The 15,928-nt window shown below is 40.1% G+C and overlaps 1 protein-coding gene across 10 annotated transcripts in view; it reads left to right on the forward strand.

The window, feature by feature from the left end:
• CACNA1B (calcium voltage-gated channel subunit alpha1 B) overlaps positions 1 to 15,928 on the forward strand; it is a 212,391-nt gene that overhangs the window by 29,198 nt on the left and 167,265 nt on the right. The gene's annotated exons all lie outside the window — the stretch shown is intronic.

Genomic DNA, 15,928 nt, shown 5'->3' on the forward strand with positions numbered 1-15,928 from the left:
ATCACAGGGCTAATGTGATGCTAAACTCAACCCTGTTCAGCATGTTGATGTGTTCTGATAAGTAATAATACTGTAATAATAATGCAGAAAGTTTGATGTTCATAAACATTTCTGTGTTTGATTCTGATTCTCCCTGGGAGTTCCGCATTGCTGATCCACTGAGGAAGCTGTCATCTCAGAATGAACAAGGCTGAATTTCCATCCCCTGTGGCCATGTTGCCTTTGCAGAGAACTTTCCTGGTGGTTGAGGACGGACCCTCCCTCAGCACCGAAGCCCAAGGCGGGGCCTCTCACACGGGCTCTGAGGCTGCAGTTGGGTTGTGATTTACTCCACGGGTCCGCTTACATCATTTGGGTAGATTTTGTGTTCTTGTGTTTCTTCATATCGTGGACATCCTTGCCTGGGTCTGAAAACCTTAGCGCTCTTAAAAACCGAGAGCTGTTCTCCTGCCTCACAGGCCGTGACAACAGCAAACCTGGTTCCTGTGCCGCACGCGTCCCGGCAGCGCGACTTCTCAGGCCGTGTTTCTGACCCGTCTGGGTTGTGGTGGCCCCGCACGTGTCCCAGTGCCTGGGAGGCAGGAAGCCACAGGCCAAGGAGAGATGGCTTTTCCTTCTGTGGGCCTACCTCCTCCTGGGGATGGCCATGGAGCTGCTCCACTGCTCTTCTCTGGATCGTTCATGTCTTTTGAGGGTAGCTTGCCCGTGTGTTGTTTTAAAGTGTGCGTTCCCCTCCCTCGCATCTCCCTGTAAGTTGGCACCTAGCTTCAGAGATTTCTTTCTTTTTTTTTTTAATTCAACCCCCTTTATTAGCCATCCCAGAAGTTCTGACCATGCTTTTGTTTATTTATCATCTACCAGAAGTTAATCATAGAGCCACAGTCTGAGGCAAGGAAGTTCTAGAAATGCAGCCTAAGTAGATTTCCACCAGTAGTACCTGAACATCTCTCCTACAGAGAAATGTGAAGGTGACAGGGGCTGCACTGCGCAGGAATCCTCAAATGACAAATGGATCACAGGGTCTTTTTTTTTTTTTCTGAAAAATTTCACAATATAATGTTGATAGTTTACCATGAAGAAATTAAGAAAAGAGAATAGTTTCTAATGTTTATCCATGTATTGACTGTTCGTAGTGCTCTTTACTCCTTCCTGTATTTCCCAGTTTTGTTTTGATATCATCATTCATAAAGGACTTTATCATTTTTTATAGCTCGTGCATGCTTCCTTAGCTTTCATCTCTCTGAAGGTGTTTTCACCCCCATTTCAAAAGATACTTTCAGTGAATATCTATTACAGAATTGACAGCTTTAATTTTTCAGCACTTTATTATTTTTTTTTAATTTGATAAATTTAATGCCTTTTATTGCCATACCTCATTTTACTGTGCTTTGCTTTAGTGAGCTGTATAGATACATGTTTTTTTTTTTTTTTTTCCTTGTTAATTTTCTGTTTAGTTGATCTATCCATAAGTGTGAGTGGGGTATTAAAGTCTCCCACTATTATTGTGTTATTGTTAATTTCTCCTTTCATACTTGTTAGGATTTGTCTTACATACTGCGGTGCTCCCATGTTGGGTGGATATATATTTATAATTGTTATATCTTCTTCTTGGATTGATCCTTTGATCATTATGTAGTGACCTTCTTTGTCTCTTTTCACAGCCTTTGTTTTAAAGTCTAATTTATCTGATACGAGTATTGTGACTCCTGCTTTCTTTTGGTCCCTATTTGCATGGAAAATCTTTTTCTAGCCCTTCGCTTTCAGTCTGTATGTGTCCCCTGTTTTGAGGTGGGTCTCTTGTAGACAACATACGTAGGGGTCTTGTTTTTGTATCCATTCAGCCAGTCTTTGTCTTTTGGTTGGGGCATTCAACCCATTTACGTTTAAGGTAATTACTAATAAGTATGATCCCGTTGCCATTTACTTTATTGTTTTGGGTTCGAGTTTATACACCGTTTTTGTGTTTCCTGTCTAGAGAATATCCTTTAGTATTTGTTGGAGAGCTGGTTTGGTGGTGCAGAATTCTCTCAGCTTTTGCTTGTCTGAAAAGCTTTTGATTTCTCCTTCATACTTGAATGAGATCCTTGCTGGGTACAATAATCTGGGCTGTAGGTTATTTTCTTTCATCATTTTAAGTATGTCTTGCCATTCCCTCCTGGCTTGAAGAGTTTCTATTGAAAGATCAGCTGTTATCCTTATGGGAATTCCCTTGTGTGTTATTTGTTGTTTTTCCCTTGCTGCTTTTAATATTTGTTCTTTGTGTTTGATCTTTGTTAATTTGATTAATATGTGTCTTGGGGTGTTTCTCCTTGGGTTTATCCTGTTTGGTACTCTCTGGGTTTCTTGGACTTGGGTGATTATTTCCTTCCCCATTTTAGGGAGGTTTTCAACTATTATCTCCTCAAGTATTTTCTCATGATCTTTCTTTTTGTCTTCTTCTTCTGGAACCCCTATGATTCGAATGTTGTAGCGTTTAATATTGTCCTGGAGGTCTCTGAGATTGTCCTCATTTCTTTTAATTCGTTTTTCTTTTATCCTCTCTGATTCATTTATTTCTACCATTCTATCTTCTAATTCACTAATCCTATCTTCTGCCTCTGTTATTCTACTATTTGTTGGCTCCAGAGTGTTTTTAATTTCATTTATTGCATTATTCATTATATATTGACTCTTTTTTATTTCTTCTAGGTCCTTGTTAAACCTTTCTTGCATCTTCTCAATCCTTGTCTCCAGGCTATTTATCTGTGATTCCATTTTAATTTCAAGATTTTGGATCAATTTCACTATCATTATTTGGAATTCTTTATCAGGTAGATTCCCTATCTCTTCCTCTTTTGTTTGGTTTGGTGGGCATTTATCCTGTTCCTTTATCTGCTGGGTATTCCTCTGTCTCTTCATCTTGTTTAAATTGCTGAGTTTGGGGGTCCTTTCTGTATTCTGGCAGTTTGTGGAGTTCTCTTTATTGTGGCGTTTCCTCGCTGTGTGTAGGTATGTAGAGGTGGCTTGTCAAGGTTTCCTGGTTAGGGAAGCTTGTGTCGGTGTTCTGGTGGGTGGAGCTGTATTTCTTCTCTTTGTTCAGTCGCGCTATGGGGAGGGAGGGAGGGATGCTGCAAACAAATGACACTGGCGTGCGCTCGCAGTGCCTCAGCCACACTGGGTCTGCCCCCGCTCACGGCGCATGTAGCCTCCCTGCCCACACTGCTCAGGCTCTAGGTTGTTCCGCCGGGAAGAATCCGAGGCTGGCCCTGGGTTGCATGCACCTCCCAGGTCCAAGCCGCTCAGGTTCAGGCACTCAGGTAGTCCTCAGAGGCGCAGACTCAGTTGGGGCTGCTTTTTGTGCTCTTCCCAGGTCCGAGCAGCTCAGGTGATGAGGTGTTTGGCGAGCGCCAATGCTGCGACTTATCGCCTCCCCGCCACTTGGTTATCTGGGTGTAAAACCGGCGCACCTTCTCAGGCAGATGTTGACCGTCCAGACCCCCAATAAGTTTTAGTTAGCAAAGAAGCCAGTTTTATAGATAATGTCTCTCTGGGGCTGCGATTGCCCCCTTCCGGCTCTGGCTGCCTGTCACCGGAGGGGGAAGGTTTGCAGCCGGCTACCTCTGTTTAGTCCTTTGTTCCGTGCGCGGGCTGGCGGTGTCTTAGGTTAGGGCTGGCTTTTTGCGTGGTAGATACCCCACAGTCTGGTTTGCTAGCCCAAATTATTTCGCTCAGATAGCGCTCAGGGTATTCAGGCCAGATTCTTACTCTCAGCGATGCAGCCCGCGCCGCGCCTCCCTGCCCAGCCCCCGCTTGCTAATGGCGGATGCAGGCGTCTGCGCTGCTTCTCCGCTGGAGGAGTTACCGTAGGGCTCGCAATCTGCGAGTTTTAATTGTTTATTTATTTTTTCTCCCTGTTATGTTGTCCTCTGTGCTTCCAAAGCTCGGCACGGATTCGGCAGTGAGAAGGTTTCCTGGTGTTTGGAAACTTCTCTCTTTTTAAGACTCCCTTCTCGGGATGGAACTCCGTCCCTCCCTCTTTTGTCTCTTTTATTGTCTTTAATATTTTTTCCTACCTCCTTTCGAGGAGTTGGGTTGCTTTTCTGGGTGTCTGGTGTCCTCTGCCGACATTCAGAAGTTGTTTTGTGGAATTTACTCGACGTTTAAATGCTCTTTTGATGAATTTGTGGGGGAGAAAGTGTTTTCCCCGTCCTACTCCTCCGCCATCTTGGCGCCTTCCCCCAGAGATTTCTTTTAGAGAAATAAAGCATTACAGATACAACTGAAGTCTTGTGATTACAGTCCCTCAACCAAATTATCTTCTCTTTATCTGTCCTTCCTTTTACCTTCCAATGGAAACAACTGATCTGTGTTCATGATCCCATGCACGTGTGTGTGGATTGCAGAGGGAATTCCAGCTTTTACTAAATATGTTCATATCCATAAATAACATGCAGTCTTGTTTGTGTGGTTTGAATTGTATGAGTGTATATATGTGTTTATGCATAGATACATAGTTGTTTCACAGCTTGCCTTTTTACCCCTCACATTGCTTTAGGCATTTTTGTCTTAATACATGTAGTTTACTTGATTTATGTGCTCATCGCGTTTCACCACAATCACGGTCCATCATCAGTGTTTTCTGTCTTCGTGTGATGAGCAGTAGGTGATTCCCGTTTTTCATTATTACCGACAAGTGCTGCAAGGAGCACGCCTGCATACATTTCTGCAAGCATTTGTGCGGCAAGTCTAGTCTGTGTGTTCATTTGAAAATTATCTACAAGTGGCCGCATGCTCTCCCTAATGATTCTACAGTTTTCTCTTCTGCCAGCTGAGCTGGTGCTTGGCATCACCAGCTTAACACTGTTTGCTAAGTGGAGGATGTGAAATGATGTCTCTGAATTCCCCTGACTGGCAGTGGTTTTGAACATCTTTTCTCTTTTGTAATTTGCTTAAGTCTCTCACAGGTGATTTGTACTTTTCATATGAGTTTATAGGGATTCTCATTGCACACATTTTCTCTCACTCTCTCTGAATCTGTTGTAGTATGATTTTTGTAGTCAGATTCATCAGTGTGCCGCTTTGTGGTCTGCCATTACGAGTTCTTCAGAAATCCTTCCCTCCCTCATAGCTGTAGAAATGTTACCACATGATTTTGTTTTGTTTTCCCAAAGTTTTAAAGTTTGCTTTTTGCACTTAGGCCTACTTTTATTTAACAATTTAAGAAATCATGACAAAATACACATAACATAAAATTGATCATATTATTCATTTTTAAGTGGGTAGTTCAGGGGTATTAAACTTATTCATGTTATCGAGCAGCCACAACCTCCATCCATCTCCAGAACTCATTTCATCTTGGGAATGTGAAGCTCTGTCCTCGTTAGACAAGCCCCGTGCCTCCCTCCCTGCAGACCTTGACAGTCACGATTCTACTTTCTGTCTATGATTTTCACGACTGTAATTATCTCATTAAAGTGGAGTCCTGCAGTATTTGTCTTTTTGTGACTGGCTGATTTCCCTTAGCATGATATCGTCAAGGTTCACCTAAGTTTCATTATGTGTTAGAATTTCCTTCCTTTTTAAGGCTGAATAATATTCCATCGTGTATATAACATATTTGCTTCTCCATTCATCCAGTGAGGACATGAGTTCCTTCCATGTTTCAGCTCTTGTGAATAATGCTGTTGTGATTCTGGGTGTAATAAATAAGTCCCTTTAGGATCCTGTTTCGGTTCTTTCGGGTTATACCCAGGCGTGGAACTGCTGGGTCATATGGTAATTCTATCTTCAACTTCCTGAGCAATCAGCACAGTGCTTTCCGCAGCGGCTACACTGTTTCACATTCCATCAGTAATTCACAAGGGCTCTAGTTTCTGATCGCGCTACCCGACACTGTTCTCTTTTTATTTTCTTAAGCAGCAGTCATCCTCATGGGTGTAATTGGTATCTTATTATAGTTTTGATTGCATTTCCCTAATAACTAGTGATGTGAAGCACCTTTTCATGTGCTTAATAGCCATTTGTATTTTTTTTTTTTCTTTAAGAAATAGCCATTCAAGTCCTTTGCCTATTTTTAAATTGGGTATTTCTTTGTTGTTGAGTTGTAGGAGTTCCTAATATATTCTGGATATTAATCTCTGATTAGACAAATGACTTGTGAATATTTCACCCCATTCTGTAGCTTTCTTTTCACTCCTTTGATGTACAAAAGTTTTAAATTTTTTGAAATCCAATTTTTGTATTTTTTAATTGCTTGGGCTTTTGGTGTCATTTCCAAGAAATCATTGCCAAATTCAATGTCATAAAGATTTTCTCCTATATTTTCTTCTGAATGTTATAGATTAAGGTATTACATTTAGATCTTTGATCCATTTTGAGTTGCTTTTTATATGTTGCATAAGATACAGGTCCAGCTTAACTTTTTACAGGAGGTTATCCAGCACAATTTGCTGAAGAGACTTGTCTTTTCCAGACTGAACGGTCCTGGCATTCTTTTTGAAAATCAGTTGACTGTATACATGAGGACTTGTTTCTGGGTTATTGTTCTACTGTTTGGGCTACGCAGAGTCCCTTGAGAGTCCATATAAATTCTAGGATGAGTTTTTTTGTTTCTGCAAAGGATGTTATTGGAACTTTGATAGGGTTTGCTACAGGTTGCTTTGGGTATTGACATCTTAACAGTATTGTTTCCCGATTTATGAATAGGGGGTGTCTTTTTTCCTTTTCTGAACATATGTTGTTTACTTGGCAGCACTGGGTCTTGGGTGTGGCACGCAGGATGCTCGTTGAGGCCCGCAGGTACTTTTGCAGCTGCTCGCAGGCTCTTTGTTAAGGGGCAGCTTCCCCAGTTGTGCTGTGTAGGCTGCAGAGTGCATGGGCTCAGCGGCTGCAGTGCACAGTATGTGGGATCTTAGTTCCCCGACCGGGGATTGAACTCGAGTCCCCTGCATCGGGAGGTGACCACCAGGGAAGTCCTGATGAATATGGGATGTCTTTGTTTAGTGTTTTTTAATTTTCTTCACCGTTGTTTTGTAGTTCTTCGTGTATACAAGTCTTTTACCTCCTTAGTTACTTTTATTCCTAAGTATTTTATTCTTTTTGGTGCTGTTGTAAATGGATTAAAAAAAATTTCCTTTTTAAGTTGTTCATTTTAAGTGTACAGCATACCACCTATTTTTTTGTGTTGACTTCATATCTTAAAATTTTGCTGAGTTCATTAGTTCTGGTAATTTTTGGTGGATTTTCTACAAATTATGATTTTCTACACTTAAAATCTCATGAGTTTTTTTGGGGGATTTCATTGAATTTGTAGATTAATTCTGGGAAAGGGACATCTAGAGATGTCAAATTGTCTCATCTATTAATATGGCTCATCTGTATTATTCCTTTGTTCTTCAAGAATGTTTTAGGAGTTTTATTATCAAGATATCACATTTATTTTATTGAGATTATTCCTAGATACTTTATAGATGTGGTTGCTATTTAAACAATATTTTTACGGCAGCTTTATCGAGATGTACTTCACCTGCCATAAAATTCACACTTTTAACGCATACAATCCAGTGATTCTCAGTATAGTCATAGAGTGCACACCCATCACCACTAATTTTAGAGCCTTTTTGTTACCCAGAAGGGAGTCCCATATCCATTAGAATAAGAGCTTTTAAAATTTCTATTTTCTAATTGTAAATGAAAGTAATTTATTTTTGTGTATGTATTTGTATTTCCTAACCTCCTAAACATTAGGCTCTAATAGTTTTTCTGCGCTGTATATGCTTTTAGATTTTCTATGTAGGAATCACAATTCTTGAATAAGACGGCTTGTCTCCTCCTTCCTAAAATTATATATCTTATTTCTGTTTTGTGTCATTTTACCTTGGCTACGGCCTCCATATAATATAAACGGTATTTTTGTCTTATCCCTGAATGGAAGCAGAAATCCTCCTCATGGTTTTTATTAGATACCTATTGTCATTTTGGGCTTTCCTGAAGGCTCAGTGGATAAAGAATCCACCTGCAATGTGGGAGGCCTGGGTTCGATCCCTGGGTCAGGAAGATCTCCTGTTGGAGGGCGTGGCAACCCACTCCAGTGTTCTTATTGAAGAATCCAAAACGGACAGAGGAGCCTGGTGGGCTACAATCCATGTGGTCGCAAAGCGCGGGACACGACGGGGCAGCTGAGCACAGCACACACTGTCAGTTTAGGGAGTTTCTAATTGTGGTTATTTTATCACGAATGATACTGAACATTTTTCAGTATTTAAAAAATTTTTAATCGGAGGATAATCGCTTAACCACGCTGTGTTGATTTCTGCTGTGATCAGTCATAAGTACACGTATACCCCTCCCTCTCCAGTCTCCCACCCACTCCCATCCGTCCCCTCAGCATTGTCACAGAGCACCAGGCTGGGCTCCCTCTGTTATGATACTGAAATTTTATCCAATAATTTTTCTGAATATTTTGACATGATTATATGATTTTTATTTTTAGTGTGGTGGATTGCATTAATACGTATTCTACTATTGAGTTATTCTTATGACAACTCATTTGGTCATCATATGCTTACTCTCTTAAAATATGTACCTTTGACTTTTATTTCCTCTGATATTTAAAATTTGTGTTCATAACTGAGATGTGTATAAATTTCTCTTGTCCTTTTCCAGTCTTTAGAAAATGTTTATTTTTCTTAAATTGAAGTTCAGTTGACGGACACTGCTGTGTTAGTGGCAGGCGTGCGGCAGCGACTCAGTCATACGTGCAGGTGTGTCTATTTTCTTCAGAATCTTTGCCCTTATAGGTTATTACAAAATACTAACTATAGCATGCTGTGCTAAACAGTAGGTCTCTGTTGGTTATCTATTATCTATCTAATCATGTATATATGTTAATCCCAAGCTCCTAATTTTCCCCTCCCCCTTTCCCCTTTGGTGAGCATAAGTATATATGTTAATCCCAAGCTCCTAATTTCTCCCTCCCCCCTTCCCCTTTGGTAAGCATAAGTATATATGTTAATCCCAAGCTCCTAATTTCTCCCTCCCCCCTTCCCCTTTGGTAAGCATAAGTATATATGTTAATCCCAAGCTCCTAATTTCTCCCTCCCCCCTTCCCCTTTGGTAAGCATAAGTATATATGTTAATCCCAAGCTCCTAATTTCTCCCTCCCCCCTTCCCCTTTGGTAAGCATAAGTATATATGTTAATCCCAAGCTCCTAATTTCTCCCTCCCCCCTTCCCCTTTGGTAAGCATAAGTATATATGTTAATCCCAAGCTCCTAATTTCTCCCTCCCCCCTTCCCCTTTGGTAAGCATAAGTATATATGTTAATCCCAAGCTCCTAATTTCTCCCTCCCCCCTTCCCCTTTGGTAAGCATAAGTTTGATTTCTATGTTTGTGAGTCTATTTCTGTTTTGCATAAAGTTCACTTGTACCATTTTTAAGATTCCCTGTCTAAGTGACATCATATGACATTTGCATCTCTCTGTTTAGCTCACTTCACTTAGTGCGATGATCTCTAGGCCCATCCATGTTGCTATGAATGGAATTATTTCATTCTTTTTATAGCTGAGTAATATGACATTGTGTAAATATACATCTTCTTTATTCATGCATCGGTCGATGGATATTTAGGTTGCCTCCATGTCTCGGATATTGTGAATAATGCTGCTATGAACATTGGGGGTGCGTGTATCTTTTTGAATTACAGTTACAGTCTTGATATCAAGATTATACCTTCATCATAAAATGAGTTGGGAGCTTCTCTTGTATTTTTGTTCTTGAAACAGTTTGTATAATGTAGAATTATCTCCTCTCTGAATGTTTGTAGGGACACCCTTGTAAAATTGCCTGGATCTGATATTCTGAAGAGGAAACCTGAATCCAGAGTAACCCTTCTAAATGGTCTTGGAAGGCACTAATTCTAAGACAACTCCAGGACGCTGGTCCCTGCCTGCCCCCTGCACAGTCGTCTCCCCTTGAATGTGGGTAGATCCTGTGGGTGTGATGAGATATCACTCCTGTGATTAGGTCATGATTAGGTTGGCCTCTGAGTTAACCCAAACGGAGATTATTTAGGTGGGACTGGCATTGTCAGATGATTCCTTTAAAGAGATTTTTCTTCCTAGAGTTAGAGTGTTTAGAAGTGTGAGAGGGACCATTGAGGAGGCAGGTGACAAGGACCTGAGAGTGGCCTCCGAGGGCTAAGAGATATGCCTGGGTGACACCAAGGCAAGGGCCTCTGTCCCTGCTGCAAGGAATAAAACTCTTCCGATGTGCTGAAGGGGCTGGAAAGTGCCCCTTTCCCTAGCTGAGCCTCCCAGTGAGGATGGAGCTGGCCGGGCCCTTGACCTCAGCCTCGTGAGGCCCACGGCGGAGCATTCAGCCACATGTGCCTGGCTTCTGGCTCACAGAACTGTGAGCTGATAAAGGGGTGCTGTTCCAAGTCACTAGTTTTGGGATAAGTTTTTTCAGAATAGAAAACGAATATAATTGTTCATGGTTTATTCAGATTTATCTACTCCAGTTAGTTTTGGTAATTTGCTTTTCAGGGAGATATATCCATTTCATCCAAGTTTTAGCATCTATTGGCATAAAATCGTTAGTAATATTCTCTTGTGATTCTAAAAACTTCTCTTGTCTGCACTGTGTTCCCTGTGTGTATATACACGCATATGCACGTGTATGTGTGTACAAGTATGCACATATATGAGTGTACATGTGTGCACACATGCATACATGATGTGTATTTGTGTATGTGTGTATCTGGGTATGTATACATGTTCACACTCTCTCATTCTTGGTTATTCTTGCCAGAAGCCTGTTCATTTTATCAAACTTTCAAGGACTCAGCTTTCTATTATTTCTCTATTTTTTATTTTCACCATGTCTATTATTTCTATTTTTATACTTTTTCTACATTTACTCTGCTATTCTTTTCTAAGACTCTTGAGACATAGCAATACTTGGTTTGTTAATTTTTAGTCTTTGAAAAATAAAGTCAATTACGTTGATCAATTTTCCCTAAGGCATCACTTTGCTTGAACCCTGCATGTTTAATATGTGGTGCTTTTGTTGTTGATGAGTCTGAATATCTGGTAATGTCTGTTGTTACTTCTTCCTTAATGAGTTACTTACTTGTGCATTTTGAAGCTTTCTGTAAGGCAAGTTTTCTTTTAAAATGTGTTTTTACAGTAGTGTTCTTTGTTGTTGTTCTGTCACTCGGTCGTGTCTGACTCTTTGTGACCCCATGGACTGCAGCACGCCAGCCCTCCCTGTCCTTCACCATCTCCCGGAGCTTGCTCAAACTCATGTCCATTGAGTCGGTCTTTCCATCCAACCATCTCATCCTCTGTCGTCCCCTTCTCCTCCTGCCTTCAATCTTTCCCAGCATCAGGGTCTTTTCTAATGAGTCAGCTTTTCGTATCATGTGGCCAAAGTATTGGAGCTTTAGCTTCAACATCAGTCCTTCCAGTATTTGAATATTCAGGGTTAATCTCCTTTAGGATTGACTAGTTTGATCTCCTTGCAGTCCAAGGGACTCTCAAGAGTCTTCTCCATACCACAGTTCAAAGGCACCAGTTCTTCATTGCTCAGTCTTCTTTATGGTCCAACTCCTCGTATCCATACATGACTATTGGAAGAACCATTGGTTGACAGGATGGACCTTTGTTGGCAAAGTAACGTCTCTGCTTTTTAATATGCTGGCTAGGTTTGTCAGCTTTTCTAAGGAGCAAGTGTCTTTTAATTTCATGCTGCAGTCGTTGTCTGCAGTGACTTTGGAGCCCAAAGTAAAATCTGTCACTGCTGCCACTGTTTCCCCATGTGTTTGCCTTGAAGTGATGGGACCGGATGCCATGATCTTAGTTTTCTGAATGTTGAGTTTTAGGCCAGCTTTTCACTCGCCTCTTTCACCTTCATCAAGAAGCTTTTTAGTTCCTCTGTGCTTTCTGCCATAAGGGTGGTGTCTGCATATCTGAGGTTATTGGTATTTCTTTCAGCAGTCTTGATTCCAGCTTGTGCTTTATCCAGCCTGGCATTTCTCATGACGTACTCTGCACAGAAGTTAAATAAGCAGGGTGACAATATACAGCCTTGACGTACTCCTTTTCCTATTTGGAACCAGTCTGTTGTTCCATGTCCGGTTCTAAGTGTTACTTCTTGACCTGCATGCAGGTTTCTCAGGAGGCAGGTCAGGTGGTCTGGTGTTCCCGTCTCTTTCAGAATATTGAGCATTACTTGACTAGCGTGTGAGATGAGTGCAATTGTGTGGTAGTTTGAACATTCTCAGGCGTTGCCTTTCTTTGGGATTGGAATGAAAACTGAACTTTTCCAGTCCTGTGGCCGCTGCTGAGTTTTCCAAATTTGCTGGCATACTGAGTGCGGCACTTTCACAGCATCATCTTTTAGGATTTGAAATAGTTCAGCTGGAATCCCATCACCGCCACTAGCTTTGTTTGTAGTGATGCTTCCTAAGGCCCACTTGACTTCACACTCCAGCATGTCTGGCTCTGATGAGTGAGCACACCATCGTGCTTATCTGGGTCGTGAAGATCTTTTGTACAGTTCTGTGTATTCTTGCCCCTCTTCTTAATCTTTTCTGCTTCTGTTAGGCCCGTACTGTTTCTGTCCTTTATTGCGCCCATCTTTGCATGAAATATTCCCATGGTATCTCTAATTCTTTTGAAGAGCTCTCTAGTCTTTTCCACTCTAGTGTTTTCCTCTATTTCTTTGTATTGTTCACTTTGCGTTTGCTGTATTATTATTTAATTGCATTAGTTTAATTGCAGAGGTGCAATAATAAAAGTCACTAATTTTCTGAAATTTGCTGAGGCTTCTTTTGTGATGTAGAATATTTTCAAAGCTATTCCTGTGTACTCTAAAAATATATATTTTCTATTTTTTAGGAATGCATTTTCATAGAAAAGTAGATAGATTGTAGTTGATAGATAGGTAGATAGATAAAGCAGTATATGGGGGATACAGAAGACAGAACGATAAAGTGATCAAGGTGCTAATTCTGTTGTAATCATGCACAGCATTACTGCATTTTGTGTTGAGTCCTTCAGATTCTGTTGAGAGCTTTGCAAGAATCTCCCACCAAGTTGGAGGAGTTTTCATTTTTTTCTTTCTCTGTTTTGATTTTATGATGTTAGATGCATAAAAATTAATGATAATCACATTCCTTGGTGTAATTTTGCTTTCATTATTATGTATTATATCTCTCTTTAGTCTTAATATTGTTAATATTGTTTTTAAATTATATTTTTTCTTTAGTATTATATATCAGCTTTGTTTCCTGTACCGTTTACCTAGTATATACTTTCTAAAATCTGCTTATTTTCAACATTTCTCTATTGTTTTCAGGTATGTCTTTTGTACGTAGCATATGTTTAGACTTTCAAAAGCCCCAATCTAATAATCTATGATTTAATAAGAAATTAAAATTCATTTATATATCGTATGATATATTTGGACTTAATTCTAATGTCTTACGTTTTCTTTTTATATTCCTTCTTTGCCTTTTTTGAGGAGTCTTTGTCTGATTTCTGTAATTTGACTAAATGTTCTGTATTACCTGTTCCCTACACACCTTCCCCCTACACCCCCTGTTGGTTCTGAAATAGACTGTAATTCTATCTATTTACTAGATATCCTTAACATTTTATTTATTAATTTATTATTACAATTATTTTTGATGTAGACCCTTTTTAAGTCTTTATTGAATTTGTTACAATATGGCTTCTGCTTTATGTTTCGGTTTTTTGGCCACAAAGATCTTAACTCCCTGACCAGGGGTTAAACCTGCACCCTCTGCGTGGAAGTTGAAGTCTTAACCACTGGACTGCCAGGAGAGTCCCTTAACCTTTTAAAGATGGATTCATAACTGTGCATTAGTCTCACCTCACAGGTGGCTCAGTGGTAGAATCCGCCTGCCAAGAAGGAGACATGGGTTCAGTCCCCAGGCTGGGAAGATCCCTTGGAGGAGGAAATGGCAAACCATTCCAGTATTCTTGCCTGGGAAATCCCATGGACAGAGGAACCTGGTGGGCTACAGTTCATAGGGTTGCAAAGAGTCAGACCTTCTAACATGGAGGACAGACAGTTATAGCCCAGCTGCCTGGCAACCTGTGCTTATAAATAAAACTTTATTGGAACACAGTCTTGTCCATTCATTTACATGTTATCTCTTATGCTACATGGCAGAGTTGAGTGGTTGTAACAGAGATCTTATGACTCACAAAGTCTAAATATTTACTACTGGCCCTTTTCAGAAAATGTTTGCCATCCTCCGGCCTAATGCAGTGAAGAGTGATTTAACCTCTGTAACATAATCTGATGCAACTACAGGTGGAACGGCCCCTTCTGTAAATGGTTTTGTTATTGCCTAGGTTGTTAGTTTTGTGTGTAGAAAATAGTGAAAAATTGGACATCATAATTTTAAAAATCAATGAGTAATTAATTACTTAAAAGTTATTTTCTGGGCCTACCATTGTTCTTGTATCCTGTGCTTTCCCTCGGGTTCAGTTCCTGCGTTGTTTTACTGAGGCTCCGGAGTGATGACTTACTGTTTCTATGAAAATATGTTTATTTTGCCATCACTCTACTCTCACAGTTTAGCTAGATATAAGGTTCTAAGATGTCAATTATTTTCCTGCTGCTTTTTGAGGATGTTACTTAATTGTTTTCTAGCATATTTTCTCTCCCTCTCTTTTTTTCTGAGGTGACGTTTTCTCTCCTTTTAACTATGATTTTTCTCCCCTAGGTACTTCATCTTTCTTTTTGGTACCCTTTAATGCTTTCTTTTTATGCTTGATATTCTATAGTTACTCACACCATTTCTAGTTGGATGTATTTTATTTATCAGATTGTACCCCTAATACACTTTAAATTTGAGAAATCAAGTCTTGAATTCTGGAAATTTCTCATCTGTTATCTCTTCAAATGTTGCTTCTTCACCATGTTCCCTCTATTCTCTTTTTCTGGAACCCACATGTGATGTGTGTTAGGTATATGGTCTAACCTCCGTATCATTTAATTTCTTCCATTTTTTTTCTTTGTCTTTCTGTTGTTTGTGAGTGATTCCTTAGTACTGTTTCCTAAACCATTAGTACTCTCCAACTATGTCTCCAGTTTAGAGTATGATTATTATTCATATTATTTAAATAAATGCTTGTTTTTTCCAAAAGTTCTAGCTACTATCGTCCAGTAGCTGAATATCCCTCTTAGTATTGGATTTTCTCATGTGCTATGGCATTTTGGTTTGAATAGATTTTCTTGTTGCCCTTCTTTTCTCCGCCCCCTGCCATTTCATCTTATTTCACCCCAGCTGCATCTCAAATGTTATTCCTTACTGCTGTGTCTCTAGAGTTGGGGGCAGAGGGGCAGGCAACAATGCTTTTTCACTGAGAGTCCAAGACTTTTTAAAGGTAGAGTCAACAGGATTGTCAGTGAATTGGATGTGGAGTATAAGAGAGAGACGAGTCAGGTAGGAAGCCTTGGTTCTGGCTTATGTAACACTTGACTAGTGCTGTTCACAGAGAGGGGGGAGCACTGTGGGAGGAGCAAGGTTGGGAGAAAGAATAAACAGTTCTCTAGTTGCCATCATGTAACAACCCTGAACTTAAAAATAATACGTGCTTTAATATTTACATTAAAGTTTTGAAAAGTATTCTTTAGTTTTATTAATGTGTGATATGCTTTTTTGCTATCCAAATGGAAATGTTGAAAAAGGCAAATGGACGGGCATATGAACCCAGAGTTCCAGATTTGAGTTAAAGATATAAATTAGGGAGTAATAAGCTTTCGGTGGTATTCAAAGCTATTGGGTGGATTCTGAACGGTGAGCCCTGACGTGTTAAAGTTTTCAGTCTGGTAGAGGGGGCAGAGCTGACAAAAGGACTCCCAGGGTGTCAAGAAGAAAACGAGAGAGCTGACCAGTGGGCAAGAGGAGAGAC

Source organism: Bos indicus x Bos taurus, chromosome 11 (assembly GCF_003369695.1).
Source record: "Bos indicus x Bos taurus breed Angus x Brahman F1 hybrid chromosome 11, Bos_hybrid_MaternalHap_v2.0, whole genome shotgun sequence".
NCBI lineage: Eukaryota > Metazoa > Chordata > Mammalia > Artiodactyla > Bovidae > Bos > Bos indicus x Bos taurus.